This window comes from Pogona vitticeps, chromosome 4 (genome assembly GCF_051106095.1).
Source record: "Pogona vitticeps strain Pit_001003342236 chromosome 4, PviZW2.1, whole genome shotgun sequence".
In the NCBI taxonomy this organism is placed as follows: Eukaryota; Metazoa; Chordata; class Lepidosauria; order Squamata; family Agamidae; genus Pogona; species Pogona vitticeps.
Genome location: NC_135786.1, coordinates 103,724,085 through 103,739,848, shown reverse-complemented (window position 1 = coordinate 103,739,848; position 15,764 = coordinate 103,724,085).

Below are 15,764 nucleotides of genomic sequence, written 5' to 3'. Positions count from 1 at the left end.
TAAATGCTTCCTGCCACTGCTTGATTAAGGGTGCAACTACAGAAGTACGTACCTCAGTTCATGAATTTAATGTGTTCTCCAGGGCGTTTCGTATTCTGAAAAATCCACAAACCAAAATGCAGTTTCCAATAGGAACACATGTATAGGGATGGTGCTATAAACCTCCCAGGTGCAATGTATCCTGGGGGAAACTTGCTTCGTATTGCGGGGGGGGGGGGGAGATCGTAAACCGAGACATTATTTTCAATGGATTTTCATTCGAAAACCAAAAATTATGTTAACCGAGGTATCACTGTATACTGGCAAGCCCAATCAGAGCAATTCAGGTTTGCTGCAGCTTGATTCATAGACTTTTGTATGGTTGCATTTGGTTCAGGTGATCATACAAAGACTAGATTGTTTCATTATCAGTGTCCACACTGACCCTCAATATGATGCAATTTGTTGTTGTTGTTGTCTGTACAGAGATGATCTAGCACTAAACTCACTAAACACTTTGGAGAGACCAGGAAGAAAGATCACTCCTGTTCTGAAACATCACACCCCAGCTGACCATAACAGCACCTGGAGTCACACTCCTCCTTCTCCTTTTGTAGAATGAAACAAATGATCATGCAGGGGAAACACTGTTCAATTCATTCTTCCTTTTAAAATGTAGAAATCCCCAGGAGCATGGGAAAAAAACCTCCAAATCAGAAGCAAAAAGGACTGGACTAATCCGCATTGGCCTTTGTGTCAAGGGATAATTGAAAAATACTTCAAAATTCACCCATGCTCACTGCAGAGCAAATCCCAAACTATTTATTAATCTAGCTGCAGCATAATTAAAACTTTCTTGCCACTCTTTAGGTAATCATTACTTAAAGCACATGATGCTTCTATTTTAAAAGCCAGGCATTAACTTCTCTTGACATTTGATGCATTAATTTGTCAAGTCTAAGTGCTTCTGAATCAAAGTCTGGAAAAGTTAGGGTTTTTTTGGAGACCAACTCCCAGCCAATGGGTCATGTTAGCTGGCAGTCTGGGAGTTGCAAACCAAAAAGTTAACTTTCCACAGTTTTCTTTTGAGCCAGAAGGCAGCAGTGGTGATTTTAAAGTTTCAAATGCTTAATTCATTGGGTCCTATAGTGCCTTGAGCCCTTAAAGGAGAAAGGCATTGTAAAAATAAAATTAATTCAATCAGAGGTTCATGATCAACTGACTTTAAATACAGCCATGAAGACCTCCATTCTGGGTTACAACCATGAGAGTAAGAGAGAGGGATTCAAACATTCCCCATGTCCATTGATGACCTCATCTTAATTGCTCCCCTGAGCCCCAAGTTGCTATTAGCCACAGAAGGAAAAACCTGGGGTCAAAATATAGGTGCTTGTACATTATCCTGTTCTTGGCTAACAACTAATACCAAGGGAGTGAATTTAGAACAGAACAATTTAGCACTCTTTCCCCGTTTTCACCAAAACTGTGCTCACGATCTGGGGTTCAATCCCAGATAGCCGGCTCAAGGTTGACTCTGCCTTCCATCCTTCCAAGGTCAGTAAAATGAGTACCCAGCTCACTGGGGGGGGGGGGGCAATGTGTAGCCTGCATAATTAACTTGTAAACCACCCAGAGAGTGTTTGAAGTACTATGGGGTAGTATGTATAAGCAGCTTTGCTTTACCGTGACAGTAAATTGGCTCACTAGATCTCTAACTTAAAATGTATTTAGGTTCCACAAGTTTGTGAGATTAAATTCCAGAATCTCCCCAAAATTTAACTGTATAGTCTTCTCGATGTGGTGAAGCAATTACAGACATTTCTGATACAGGCTCAGAGGTTATCTATAGTACTTTATAACTAAACAGAACCTCAAGAATTTCACAGTGGTGAGGTCCAGAAACTATGCCCTAAGTAAGAGAACCAGTCATCTTCCATTCAGATGTTACAAAGTACCATGGAGAACAGGAATACCAACTCACCCATCATTCTTTCATGCTATTGCATCGTCAAATATTTGAAATGCTCAGGTCAACACTCAAGCCAGGGTGGCAGTCTTTGTTCAACAACAGAATTGGAGCATGAACCTGCAGCCTTACTATCAAATATTTGAACAGAACAATTAATTGGGGTGGGGGTGTAGGAAGAAGGGTACACCCACACACACACACAAACACAAAAAGCCAAGCCAGCTATACGACTCTGGGAACTGTAATCACATTTGTAATAAGACTTCCAAACTCTGATATAAGGGAGAATATTGCAAAAAAAAAAACAAAAACAAAAAACAAAAAACAGTTTGCTCAAAACCTGTCGCACATGAAGGAGGAATTAGAACTATGTTAATACTTCTGGAGAGAATATAAGATGACAGGATATTGTGCTAGAATAAGCTAATATTTCCTTTATTGGAAAAAATAGCTACTTGAGAACAAAGGGAGTTTATTTACTACTCATTCATATAGAGCACATGTTCTACATATTATATATTTTCTGTAGTAGTAGTAATCATCATCTTAGAGCTGGAAGGGACCTTATGGATCATCAAGTCCAGCTGCTGCCAAGGAGGCCCAGTGGGGAATCAAACTCCTAACCTCTGGAACCGCAGATAGATACCTAAACCACTGTACTATTCAGCAGTTCTTAGTGATGAAGTATTTGGATTTTAGCACTATAGCAGTTCTCTGTTCACTTCTGAGGTTAGTACTTCCTAGTTGGAAGCTTTCCATTAAATTTCTAGAGCTTTGGGGGAGGAGTGCTTCTGAGCAGGAACACTGAACTTTCATGTACTTCTTTTTAAAATAAATGCTTAACTGACCACCTATTCTGGCTGAAGAAAAGAGTTTTTGACTACTGATGATGACCTGCTGTCCCCCTCTTCCCTGTTAAGAGCATGAGAGTGACAGCTGCACAGGAGAGAGTGGGAAAATCCAGGATTTTGTATAGCTGCAATTTGCTAGAGGGAAGAAAGTGTTTCAAATTTAGGTCTTTTTGTGTAGGAGAAAATGTTTGGGAGAGAATATTTTTTTAACTGAAACTTGCAAAAATATTTTGATGTACATGCAATTTGGATTCAAATTCCAGTAAGCCCCATGCTCCTTTGTGGCCAGCCAGGAGCAAACAGGAGAAAGTACAGGAGGAATATTTGCTCCATCTGGAAGAGCCCTTATTTTAAAAAAATCGATGTCCTGCTATTCCTTTTTTTTTTTTTAAATCTCCAGCAGATCTATAGAGTATGCCAGGAACCCAATTGATATCATATACTCATACCTTATTATTATTTAAACTCCTTCATATGGAAATCAACATTAGGTATTATAGCAGAGGACAGAAACTAGCAAAAAAACAGAAGACAAAAGCTGTGATCCTATGTATAGTTAATCCTACTTAACTCCTTTTCCTTGAATGGAATCGCATTGACTTTACAGCATGCTGGATTACAACTGAAAGATTTTGCTAAAAGGGATGTTTTTCAAATTGGAGACAACTAACCAGTAGAGTTCCCTGAGGATCAGCCATGGGCCTATTTCATTCAATATTTCATTCGTGACCAGGGGAAAGAAATAGTAGATTGATGAAATTTGTTCATGACATCAAGCCAAGAGGCATTAAAAATGGGAGGTGGGGGAAGACTTCAAGCACTGAGCTGTTTCTCCTTCCTTTTTTAAAAAAAAAGCATGTTCTATCCTTTATATTGTCAAGATATGTTTGAAAATGTACAGACAATACCTGATGAAATCTTGAAATACAAGCAGTAACTGAATATGATTTCTAGTGGCCAATTTTGTTTACTCTATATGCAGCACGTTGATCCATCTGAACACTAGTAGATGCAGAATAAATTATGCAAATCATATAACATTTAAAGAATGTACTTGCATAATTTCTTTTATTTGAGCTTCGTTGTTGGGCTTACCTAGGGATAGATCTTTTATTATTTATGTGATTGCTTAGCACACAAGATGCACTGCTTTTATTTTGAAGTGGCTGCAAGGAACAAATGAAATACCTGGACATGCTGCATGTGTTGTCAAAAGGTTTGTTTGTTTGTTTGTTTATTGGATTTCTATCCCACCCATCTAGGCCAAAGGTCCATGAACTTATTTGTACCCTTACATAGCACACATTATTGAGCTCCTCTCTAGAATTCTGTATCCTTTTTAATTCACCTTTGTTCGAGGAGGATGAATTCAAAGCAGAACAACTGCAAGGAGAAGACGTCACTTCAGGACCACAACAGGAATGTGTATCTTCTACAAAGAGATTAATACAACCTGATCTTCTTCACCACTGAGGTGAATAATATGAAAAGATCAATAACTAATTGTGGCATTAGAATTATCTTCTTCACCATTATCATCCTTTCCGTACTTGACAATATGTATACCTTGACTGGACAGATCAAGAACAGATTCTGAAGCTGAGGCTCCAATACTTTCGCCAACTCATGAGAAGACTCCCTGGAAAAGACCCTGATGTTGGGAAAGTGTGAGGGCAAGAGGTGAAGGGGACGACAGAGGATGAGATGGATGGACAGTGTCATCGAAGCAACCAACAAGAATCTGACAAAACTCCGGGAGGCAGTGGAAGACAGGAGGGCCTGACATGCTCTGGTCCATGGGTCACAAAAAGTCAGACATGACTTAACGACTAAACAACAAATACCTTGACTGTGATTCCAGTTTTAAACTATATGGACCTCAATGTTGTCATTAAGTCGTGTCTGGCTCTTCATGACCCCCATGGACCAGAGCATGCCAGGCCCTCCTGTCTTCCACGGCCTCCTGGAGTTTGGTCAAATTCATGTTGATAGCTTCGGTGTCCACTGTCCCATGAACCTCAATAGCAGGTTCCAATTATTTTAGATTTTTAAATATTATTAAACTTTTATTCAGTTATTTCTTCAAAAAGCTTAAAGCATGATCTCTATTCGTTGTCTTTTGCAGTAATTCTGTAAGGTAGGTTTGGTTGAGAGACTGAAGTTCACCCTTTGGGGGCATTTGAATGTTTCATTTTGTGAGCAGCAGTAAATATATTCTATCTGAATCTCTTCCCTCTGACCAGAATTACAGTGGTACAGTCACAATGCTTCACTGTGGCTCCCATCCATCAAAGGATGCTTTATGAAACCAAAAGTTCATGCACACATTAGTTAGAGAAGTTAAAATTTGTATGGTCAGATGCTCCCACCCTGCAGCCTTGCTCTCCAGGCATTCACCACTGAACAGATGTGATCATAACAGGATGCCAGCGCACCAGAGTGGCTCTGCTCTTGTGTTACATCATCTCTCTTTTCCTGGCTATAGCTGATCACATTATAATACCAGCAGGAATCCGTCTGTTCTAATGTGATCATTCTGCCCTGTTGATAGTAACAACAGTCCTGGACACACATTTCCTTTTCTTACCCTCCATTCTGCCTGCAGCTACATTTATCTGGTGCGCACATCATGTTACATTGCAATAGAATTAAATCTTGCTTCACATCTTCTGTAGAAAAATAGCCTCTAAAGAGCTTTGAAATGTGATGAATTCATTTCCTCACCTCTTTGATATTACATGTTTTCTGTGTTTAGTGAAACCATTTTGAAGATTGGCAATAAGAATGTTTTACAAACAGGGTGCAACTGCTTTGTTTTGCAATGATATGTAGACACTTCCTTTAATTCTGCACGTGGAAAAGGTAATTTTTTAAAACCTGCTTCCCATACACAAGATTGGAAATCTGGCATGATTTCTCTTATTTTGCATAATAATTTCTGTATTTTTACTATTCTGCATGATTTATTTCTGCTTTGATAGTCATTAATGTAATGGCCAAAATCCTGTTGTGCAAATAATGCCATGCAATGCAAAAAATGTCACCAGCCGTAGCTACACCACAAATGTTTTGGTGAAATTAAAAGTTTCCTGTTCCCTCCCCCAGACTCCTAGATATCATCCCAGGGAAGTCTTCAAGAGCTTCAGAATGAGACAGGAAACAGTTTAAATTTAAAAAAACAAACAAACACCCCAGTCCTGGTCCCATAGCAGCACTTTTCCTGCTTTAAATTGTTCCATGTTCTGTTCTGTGGCTCATGAAGGCCTCCCCAGGATGAAAAGGGATACCTAAGGATCCTTTGAACCAGGAATATGAGTGGAATAAGAAGTTTTTAATTCTCCTGAAACAGATGAAGCATGGCCCCAGCTGATGACATTATCCAAATTGCATGGTGCAGCTTTGCCAACAGGATTTCAACCAATTTTGCTAGACATAGAATCATAGAATAGTGAAGATGGAAGGGGCATATAAGGCCATCAATTCCAGGCCCTTGCTTGATGCAGGAATACAAATCAAAGGATATCTGTCAGATGGTGTTTCTCTTGAATGCCTCCAGTGTTGGAGCACTCACCACCTCTCAAGGTACAGTGGACCCTTGACTTACAGACGGCTTGACTTACAGACTTTTTGAGTTACAGACTTCTCTGGCCGCAAAATTTAGGTTTGACTTGCAGCCTGAGAATTGACTTACAGACCAGAAAAAAACCAAAATGGAACAAAAATGGCCTGTTACGGGATTAATCGGTTTTCAATGCACTGTAGGTCAATGGAAACTTGACCTACAGACTTTTTGACTTGAGAACCGCCTTCCAATACGGATTAAGTTCTCAAGTCAAGACCCCACTGTAGTTGGTTGCATTGTTGTACTGCTCTAACAGTTAGGAAGTTTTTCCTGATATTCAACTGAAATCTGACTTCCTATAACTTGAGCCCATCGTTGCATGTCCACCACTCTGGGATGATCAAGAACAGATCCCACCTCTTCTCTGCATGACAGCCTTTCAAGTACTGTATTTGAAAAGTGTTGTATCACCCCTCTGTCTTTTCTCAAGGCTGAACATATCAAATTCTTTCAGTCTTTCCTGAAAGGGTTTGGTTTCCAGCCCCGTGATCATCCTTGCTGCACTCCTGTGTACCTGTTCCAATTTGTCAGCATCCTTCTTGAAGTGTGGTGGCCAGAACTGGACGCAATACTCAAGGTGAGCCTAACCAGTGCTGAATACAGGGGAACTAGCACCTAACATACCCTCTGCAGGCAAGCAAAATTCCATCCTTGTTGCCAGTGTTATATTGTGGGTCCAGACATAACTGCTTCAGCATATGGTTCTTTATTCCAAAGACGACATGTCATACACAAGACACATATTCAATAATTACCCCAAACTCTGCTCCCCAATCAAACCCTCTAGGCATCACCTGTCTCCTACAGCATCACCAGCCCACCTGTCTCCTAGAGCTGTCAGAAACCTCCTTTAAAGTGCCTGATACACTACGTCATCGTCGTTTAGTCGTGTCCGACTCTTTGTGACCCCATGGACCAGAGCACGCTAGGCCCTCTTATCTTCCACTGCCTCCCGGAGTTGTGTCAAATTCATGTTGGTTGCTTCGCAGACACTGTCCAGCCATCTCATCCTCGGTCGTCCCCTTCTCCTCTTGCCATCACACTTTCCTAACATCAAGGTTTTTTCCAAGGAGTCTTCTCTTCTCATGAGATGGCCAAAGTACTGGAGCCTCAGCTTCAGGATCTGTCCTTCCAGTGAGCACTCAGGGTTGATTTCCTTTAGAATTGATAGGTTTGTTCTCCTTGCAGTCCAGGGGATTCTCAAGAGCCTCCTCCAGCACCACAATTCAAAGGCATCAATTCTTCGGCGGTCTGCTTTCTTTATGGTCCAGCTCTCAATTCCATACATCACCACAGGAAAAACCATAGCTTTGACTATTCGGACTTCTGTTGGTAAGATGTTGTCTCTGCTTTTTAGGATGCTGTTAAGATTTGTCATCGCTTTCCTCCCGAGAAGCAGGTGTCTTTAATTTCGTAGCTGCTGTCTCCATCTGCAGTGGTCATGGAGCCCAGGAAGATAAAATCAGACACTGCCTTCATATCTTCCCCTTCTATTTCCCAGGAGGTGATGGGGCCAGTGGCCATGATCTTAGTTTTTTTGATGTTGAGTTTCAGACCATTTTTTGCACTCTCCTCTTTCACCCTCATTACAAGGTTCTTTAATTCCTCCTCACTTTCTGCCATCAGAGTGGTATCATCTGCATATCGGAGGTTGTTGATATTTCTTCCGGCAATCTTAATGCCGGCTTGGGATTCCTCCAGTCCAGCCTTCCGCATGATGTATTCTGCATATAAGTTAAATAAGCTGGGGGACAATATACAGCTTTGTCGTATTCCTTTCCCCATTTTGAGCCAATCAGTTCCATATCCAGTTCTAACTGTTGCTTCCTGTCCCACATATAGGTTTCTCAGGAGATAGATAAGGTGGTCAGGCACTCCCATTTCTTTAAGAACTTGCCATAGTTTGCTGTGGTCCACACAGTCAAAGGCTTTCACATAGTCAATGAAGCAGAAGTAGATATTTTTCTGGAACTCTCTGGCTTTCTCCATAATCCAGCGCAGGTTAGCAATTTGGTCTCGAGTTCCTCTGCCTCTTTGGAATCCAGCTTGTACATCTGGGAGTTCTCGGTCCACATACTGCTGAAGCCTACCTTGGAGTAGTGATACACTACAGCAAGAATAAAATTCAAAGGATATCTGCCAGGTAGTTGTCTAAGTTTTTCTTGAATGCCTCTTGAGGTAATTGGTTCCACTGTCATACTGCTCTAACAGTCAGGAAGTTTTTCCTGATACAGTATTAAAGTAAACTCTGGCTTCCTGTAACTTGAGACCACTGTTGCCTGTCTTGCACTCTGGGTTGATTGAGAACAAATCCCGCCCCTTCTCTGAATGACAGCCTTTCAAGTATCTGAAAGCCCTAAACGGCTTGGGCCCTGGATACTTGAAGGACCGCCTCCTTCCATATGAGCCTACCCGGCTATTAAGATCTAGCCAGGGGGCCCTTTTGAAAGAGCCATCCCTCAAGGAGGTCTTGATGATGGCAATTTAAATTTTAATTTGTATTTTGTCGTTTAGTCGTTTAGTCGTGTCCGACTCTTCGTGACCCCATGGACCAGAGCACGCCAGGCCCTCCTGTCTTCTACTGCCTCCCGGAGTTGTGTCAGGTTCATGTTGGTTGCTTCGCAGACACTGTCCAGCCATCTCATCCTCGGTCGTCCCCTTCTCCTCTTGCCATCACACTTTCCCAACATCAGGGTCTTTTCCAGGGAGTCTTTTCTTCTCATTAGATGGCCAAAGTACTGGAGCCTCAGCTTCAGGATCTGTCCTTCCAGTGAGCACTCAGGGTTGATTTCCTTTAGAACTGATAGGTTTGTTCTCCTTGCAGTCCAGGGGATTCTCAAGAGCCTCCTCCAGCACCACAATTCAAAGGCATCAATTCTTCGGCGGTCTGCTTTCTTTATGGTCCAGCTCTCACTTCCATACATCACGACAGGAAAAACCATAGCTTTGACTATTCGGACTTTTGTTGGCAAGGTGATGTCTCTGCTTTTCAAGATGCTGTCCAGATTTGTCATCGCTTTCCTCCCAAGAAGAAGGCGCCTTTTAATTTCAGGGCTGCTGTCTCCATCTGCAGTGATCATGGAGCCCAGGAAGATAAAATTTGACACTGCCTCCATATCTTCCCCTTCTATTTCCCAGGAGGTGATGGGACCAGTGGCCATGATCTTAGTTTTTTTGATGTTGAGTTTCAGACCGTTTTTTGCACTCTCCTCTTTCACTCTCATTACAAGGTTCTTTAATTCCTCCTCACTTTCTGCCATCAGAGTGGTATCATCTGCATATCGGAGGTTGTTGATATTTCTTCCGGCAATCTTAATTCCGGCTTGGGTTTCTTCCAGTCCAGCCTTCCGCATGATGTATTCTGCATATAAGTTAAATAAGCTGGGGGACAATATACAGCCTTGCCGTACTCCTTTCCCAATTTTGAACCACTCAGTTGTTCCATGACCAGTTCTAACTGTTGCTTCCTGTCCCACATATAGGTTTCTCAGGAGACAGATAAAGTGGTCAGGCACTCCCATTTCTTTAAGAACTTGCCATAGTTTGCTGTGGTCCACACAGTCAAAGGCTTTCGCATAGTCAATGAAGCAGAAGTAGATATTTTTCTGGAACTCTCTGGCTTTCTCCATAATCCAGCGCAAGTTAGCAATTTGGTCTCGAGTTCCTCTGCCTCTTCGGAATCCAGCTTGTACTTCTGGGAGTTCTCGGTCCACATACTGCTGAAGCCTACCTTGTAGGATTTTGAGCATAACCTTGCTAGCGTGCGGAATGAGTGCAATTGTACGGTAGTTGGAGCATTCTTTGGCACTGCCTTTCTTTGGGATTGGGATGTAGACTGATCTTTTCCAATCCTCTGGCCACTGTTGAGTTTTCCAAACTTGCTGGCATATTGAATGTAGCACCTTAACAGCATCATCTTTCAAGATTTTAAATAGTTCAACTGGAATGCCATCACCTCCACTGGCCTTGTTGTTAGCCAGGCTTTCTAAGGCCCACTTGACTTCGCTCTCCAGGATGTCTGGCTCAAGGTCAGCAACTACATTGTCTGGGTTGTCCGGGATATCCACATCTTTCTGATATAATTCCTCCGTGTATTCTTGCCACCTCTTCTTGACGTCTTCTGCTTCTGTTAGGTCCCTCCCATTTTTGTCTTTTATCATGTTCATCTTTGCGCAAAATGTTCCTCTAATATGTCCAATTTTCCTGAACAGATCTCTGGTCTTTCCTTTTCTGTTATCTTCCTCTATTTCTTTGCATTGTTCATTTAAGAAGGCCCTCTTGTCTCTCCTTGCTATTCTTTGGAAGTCTGAATTCAAGTTTCTGTAACTTTCCCTATCTCCCTTGCATTTTGCTTCCCTTCTCCTCTCTGCTATTTCTAAGGCCTCGTTGGACAGCCACTTTGCTTTCTTGCATTTCCTTTTCTTTGGGATGGTTTTCGTTGCTGCCTCCTGGACAATGTTACGAGCCTCTATCCAAAGTTCTTCAGGCACTCTGTCCACCAAATCTAGTTCCTTAAATCTGTTCTTTACTTCCACTGTGTATTCATAAGGGATTTGGTTTAGATTATACCTGAGTGGCCCAGTGGTTTTTCCTAATCTCTTCAGTCTAAGCTTGAATTTTGCTATGAGAAGCTGATGATCAGAACCGCAGTCAGCTCCAGGTCTTGTTTTTGCTGACTGTATAGAGCTTCTCCATCTTTGGCTGCAGAGAATATAATCAATCTGATTTCGATATTGCCCATCTGGTGATTTCCATGTATAGAGTCGCCTCTTGTGTTGTTGGAAAAGAGTGTTTGTGATGACCAGCTTATTCTCTTGACAAAACTCTATTAGCCTTTGTCCTGCTTCGTTCTGAACTCCAAGGCCAAACTTCCCTGTTGTTCCTTTTATCTCTTGGCTCCCTACTTTAGCATTCCAGTCCCCTAGAATGAGAAGAACATCTTTCTTTGGTGTCAGTTCTAGAAGGTGTTGTAAATCTTCATAGAATTGTTCAATTTCAGTCTCCTCAGCAATGCTGGTTGGTGCATAAACTTGGATTATTGTGATGTTGAATGGTCTGCCTTGGATTCGTATTGACATCATTCTATCATTTTTGAGATTGTATCCCATTACAGCTTTTCCCACTCTTTTGTTGACTATGACGGCTACTCCATTCCTTCTACGGGATTCTTGTCCACAATAGTAGATATGATAATCATCTGAGCTGAATTCGCCCATTCCTGTCCATTTTAGTTCACTGATGCCCAGGATGTCGATGTTTATTCTTGCCATCTCCTGTTTGACCACCTCCAGCTTCCCAATGTTCATAGATCTTACATTCCAGGTTCCTATGCAGTATTTTTCTTTGCAGCATTGGATTTTCCTTTCACTTCCAGGCACGTCCACAGCTGAGCGTCCTTTCGGCTTTGGCCCAACCACTTCATTAGCTCTGGAGCTACTTGTACTTGTCCTCCGCTCTTCCTCAGTAGCATGTTGGACGCCTTCCGACCTGAGGGGCCCATCTTCCAGCGTCATATCTTTTAACCTTTTGTTTCTGATCATGGGGCGTTCTTGGCAAAGATACTGGAGTGGCTTGCCATTTCCTACTCCAGGTGGATTGCGTTTAGTCGGAACTCTCCACTATGTCCTGTCCGTCTTGGGTGTCCCTGCACGGCATAGCCCATAGTTTCTCTGAGTTACTCAAGCCCCTTCGCCACGACAAGGCAGCAATCCATGAAGAGGAATTTGTATTTTAATCGTATTTTAATCATTTTATATTTTATTGTGTTGAATTTTAATTGTTGTAAGCTGCCCAGAGACCTTTGGGTAGAGTGGGCGGCATATAAATAAAATAAAATAAAATAAAATAAAATAAAATAAAATAAAATAAAATAAAATAAAATAAAATAAAATAAATAAATAAATAAATAAATAAATAAATAAATAAATAAATAAATAAATAAATAAAAGTGTTATCATATCACCCCTCAGTGTTCTTTTCTCAACACATGAATTTCTTTCATACTTTTCTCATAGGACTTGGATTCCAGCGCCCTGATCATCCTTGTTGCCCTCCTCTGAACTTGTTCCAATTTGTCAGCATTCTTCTTGAAGTGTGGTGTCCAGAACTGTACACAATACTCAAGGTGAGGCCTAACCAGTGCTGAATAGCAGGAACAGGTACCTCATGGGATTTAGAAACAATACTTTCATTAATGCAGCCTAAAAGAGCATTTGCCTTTTTTTGTAGCCACATCATACTGTTGCCTCATATTCAGCTTGTGAGCTATGAGTTATATGTTTATTTTTTAAGTGTATGTTGTAAGCCGCCTAGAGTGGTCACAATTGACTAGATAGGCGGGGTATAAATGAAATAAATAAATAAATAAATTCCAAGGTCCTTCTCGCCTGTAGTATTGCTGCACCAGGTATCCCTCATCTTGTCACTGTACAGTTTGTTTTTTTCTGAGGTACAATACTTTGCACTTCTCCCTGCTGAATTTCATTCTGTTGTTTTCAGCCCAGTGCTCCAGCCTATCAAAATCATTTTGAATTTTGTTTGTCTTCCAGGGTATTAGCTATTCCACCCAATTTTATGTCATCTGCAAATTTAACAAGCATTCCCTGCACTCCCTAATCCAATTCATTAATAAAAATGTTGAAGAGCACCGGACCCAGGACTGAGCCTTGGGATACCCCACTTGTTACCTCCTCCCAGTTGGAGACTTATGCACCCTAACTTAGTCCCACTTTAAATTCCAAAAATATTCTGGTAAATAACCTTCTAGAGGCCAGGCCCAAGAATCGCAAGGCCTAAAAAAGCCTAGTATTTTCATTCAAGAAGGCCAAAAACAACATGGAATATCAAGCTTGGTGGGACCTTTCTCTGCCCTCTTAAGAAAAAGAACTAAATGCTAACAGCACACAAGTGATAATCTTTGCTAAACCCCAGGCCCCTCACTTTTTATTTCAAAAGAGAACTTCTTTTAAAAAACATGCTGACAACATACTTGTAGGGCAAGGGTTTGGAAATTGGAAGACACCTTTCTGTCTTCCAGCTGGAGAACTCGTTGAAAACAGTGCTGACTATTGCTTTGTGTTTAGGTAAGAAGTGGTTAACTGATTTAAAAAAAAGGAGTGAGGTTCTAGGTTTTTCCCTTGCTTCGTGTCTTTGTGAATAGAAGTGAGATGTTCCCTTCCCCTGCTTTCCTGGCTAATGATCCATTCACTAGTCGGAGTGCCCCCCTCTCTTTGGCTATTTGACCAGTCTCTGGCAGGAGCACAGGCCTCCCTGCCCTGCTGTTCCATATACAGCTCCTCAGCAATTTCTCCATGTACAAATGCAGTTTTGACACCTAGGTGCTTGGCTTTCATCTGTTTGAAGGCTGCCACCCTCAGGAGCATTTTATAGTGCTTGACAACAGGAGCAAAGGTTTCACATCAGTCTTCTCCATATTTCTTCAGGAACCCTTTTGCAATCAGTCTTGCCCTGTAGTGTTCCATTTCTCTTTCCGCACCCTGCTTTGCCTTGGAGACCCATTTGCACCCAATGGCTTTCTTGCCTGGTGGTAGTTTGGTCAGGTTCCACGTCTCATTCTTGTTCAGAAATGGGCATGAACCGCATCTCCTTCAGCCAAACTCTTTTTCTTCTTTGCTTTCATGTTTCCCCACTGTCTCAAGTCATTCCTTTTGCATAGTGGACAATGCTTTTGAACTGTTTGGTGCAACAGGAATTGGTCACTACAATCTGTGTAGCTGCCTTAGATCAGGTAGCAAGGTCTCTGAGGCAGGTTTTACTTAAACATTCAATCCAACTTTTTGGTACCATCAGGTCAGCAAAGGCATGGTCAACTGGTTCAAAACAGAGCGATGGCTTCCAAAACTTTAAAAGCCAAATAAAAACATGGATGTTTATTCAGGCCTTCCCTCCAGTCAATACTTGAATCTCTCTTCTCATTTCTCCTTTATTTATTTTTACTCTATTTTCTTGGTTTCCACATTTTCATTTGTAGATTTATGTAACTATGTGGTTTTTTAAAATTAATTGTTTGTATTATAATGGAAGCCGTTCAGAGTGGCCGCATAGACCAGATGGGCAGGATACAAATCAAATCAAATCCAATGAATCAATCAATAAAACTGGGGCCCTTTGGGGTCTTACACTATAATCTTTTGGAGCTCTGAGAAATGTCATAGGCTCTTGGCAGTAATAGCTAAGGCTTCTGAGTACTATAGCCCAAAACACATTTGTATGGTCACGTTTGGGTACCTAACATAATTGTAGTTTTAGAAGTAATATATAGGCCCTTTTATTTTTTGAGAAGGGGTATGTGGAGTGATATGTTCTATCTGGAAAGGGCATGTCCAAAGGTAGTTTATTAATTATATTTTTCAACCATCAAAATGGCCTTTTTTTCTGGTGCTAGTTCAAAAAGCAACAAATTGTCCATTAGTGTGCATATGCTAACGTGTTATTTCCAATCTGTGCTCTGATCCCAGAGGTTGTGGTTGATGGAAGTTGAGAAACCAGCAATATCTGGAAGGCCACAGGTTTATATTTCAAACTGTCTGTGTTCCTTGCAGATACTGTTTTATTTCTAAGCTTGCTAAATTGTTTGCCATTCCCAAAACCTTCTTTGGAAGCATTTTGCAGCTTGGAAAACAAGGCAGAGAATTGTGACACAGTTCATCAGAGAATTGTTCAGAAAAATGCTTCCCTTACCCTCTTCTCTGAAAGGTTAAACAGCTTCCTCTGCTAAGGGATGCACTTAGTAAGCTCCCACAGTCACACTAATGATAGATCTCTTTGCAAAACACAATTTGAAGGTTATTGACTGTTTTCTCTGCCGTAAGAAATGGGGACAGAATACAGAAAAAAATCAGTACCACCAAATGGAGATAAAACATTACTTATTCACAGCAACAAGCTAGCCTTGCCCAGAAACCTTTGCAAGGGGCAGAGAATATCACCAGTCCTGTTGTAGCCTATAAGAATTGTCCACAGCTGACCTGGTTTCTGCTTAGAAAGTGGACCAGCACAATCCTTTTCACTCCTATCTCACACCACATTAGTGGAAATGCTTAATGGAAGTAAACTGCAAGCATCTACTTAGTTGAACAAGTATCTGGAAAAAGCCAAAACATCTCTTATGTACCAAATTTGGTACTTGACACAAAGCAGAAAATGGTACTCCCTCCCCCAACCGTTTAATTCAGGGACACAGTCAAGCAAACTACTGTGGCACATGAGGACAAACATTAAACATGTTTCACTCTCTCAGGTAATAAAAACAAATTTTACCAACTAACAATTTGATATCCTCTGAGCGCAGCCAAAATCAGCCACCAGAGGCAGCCACCTAATT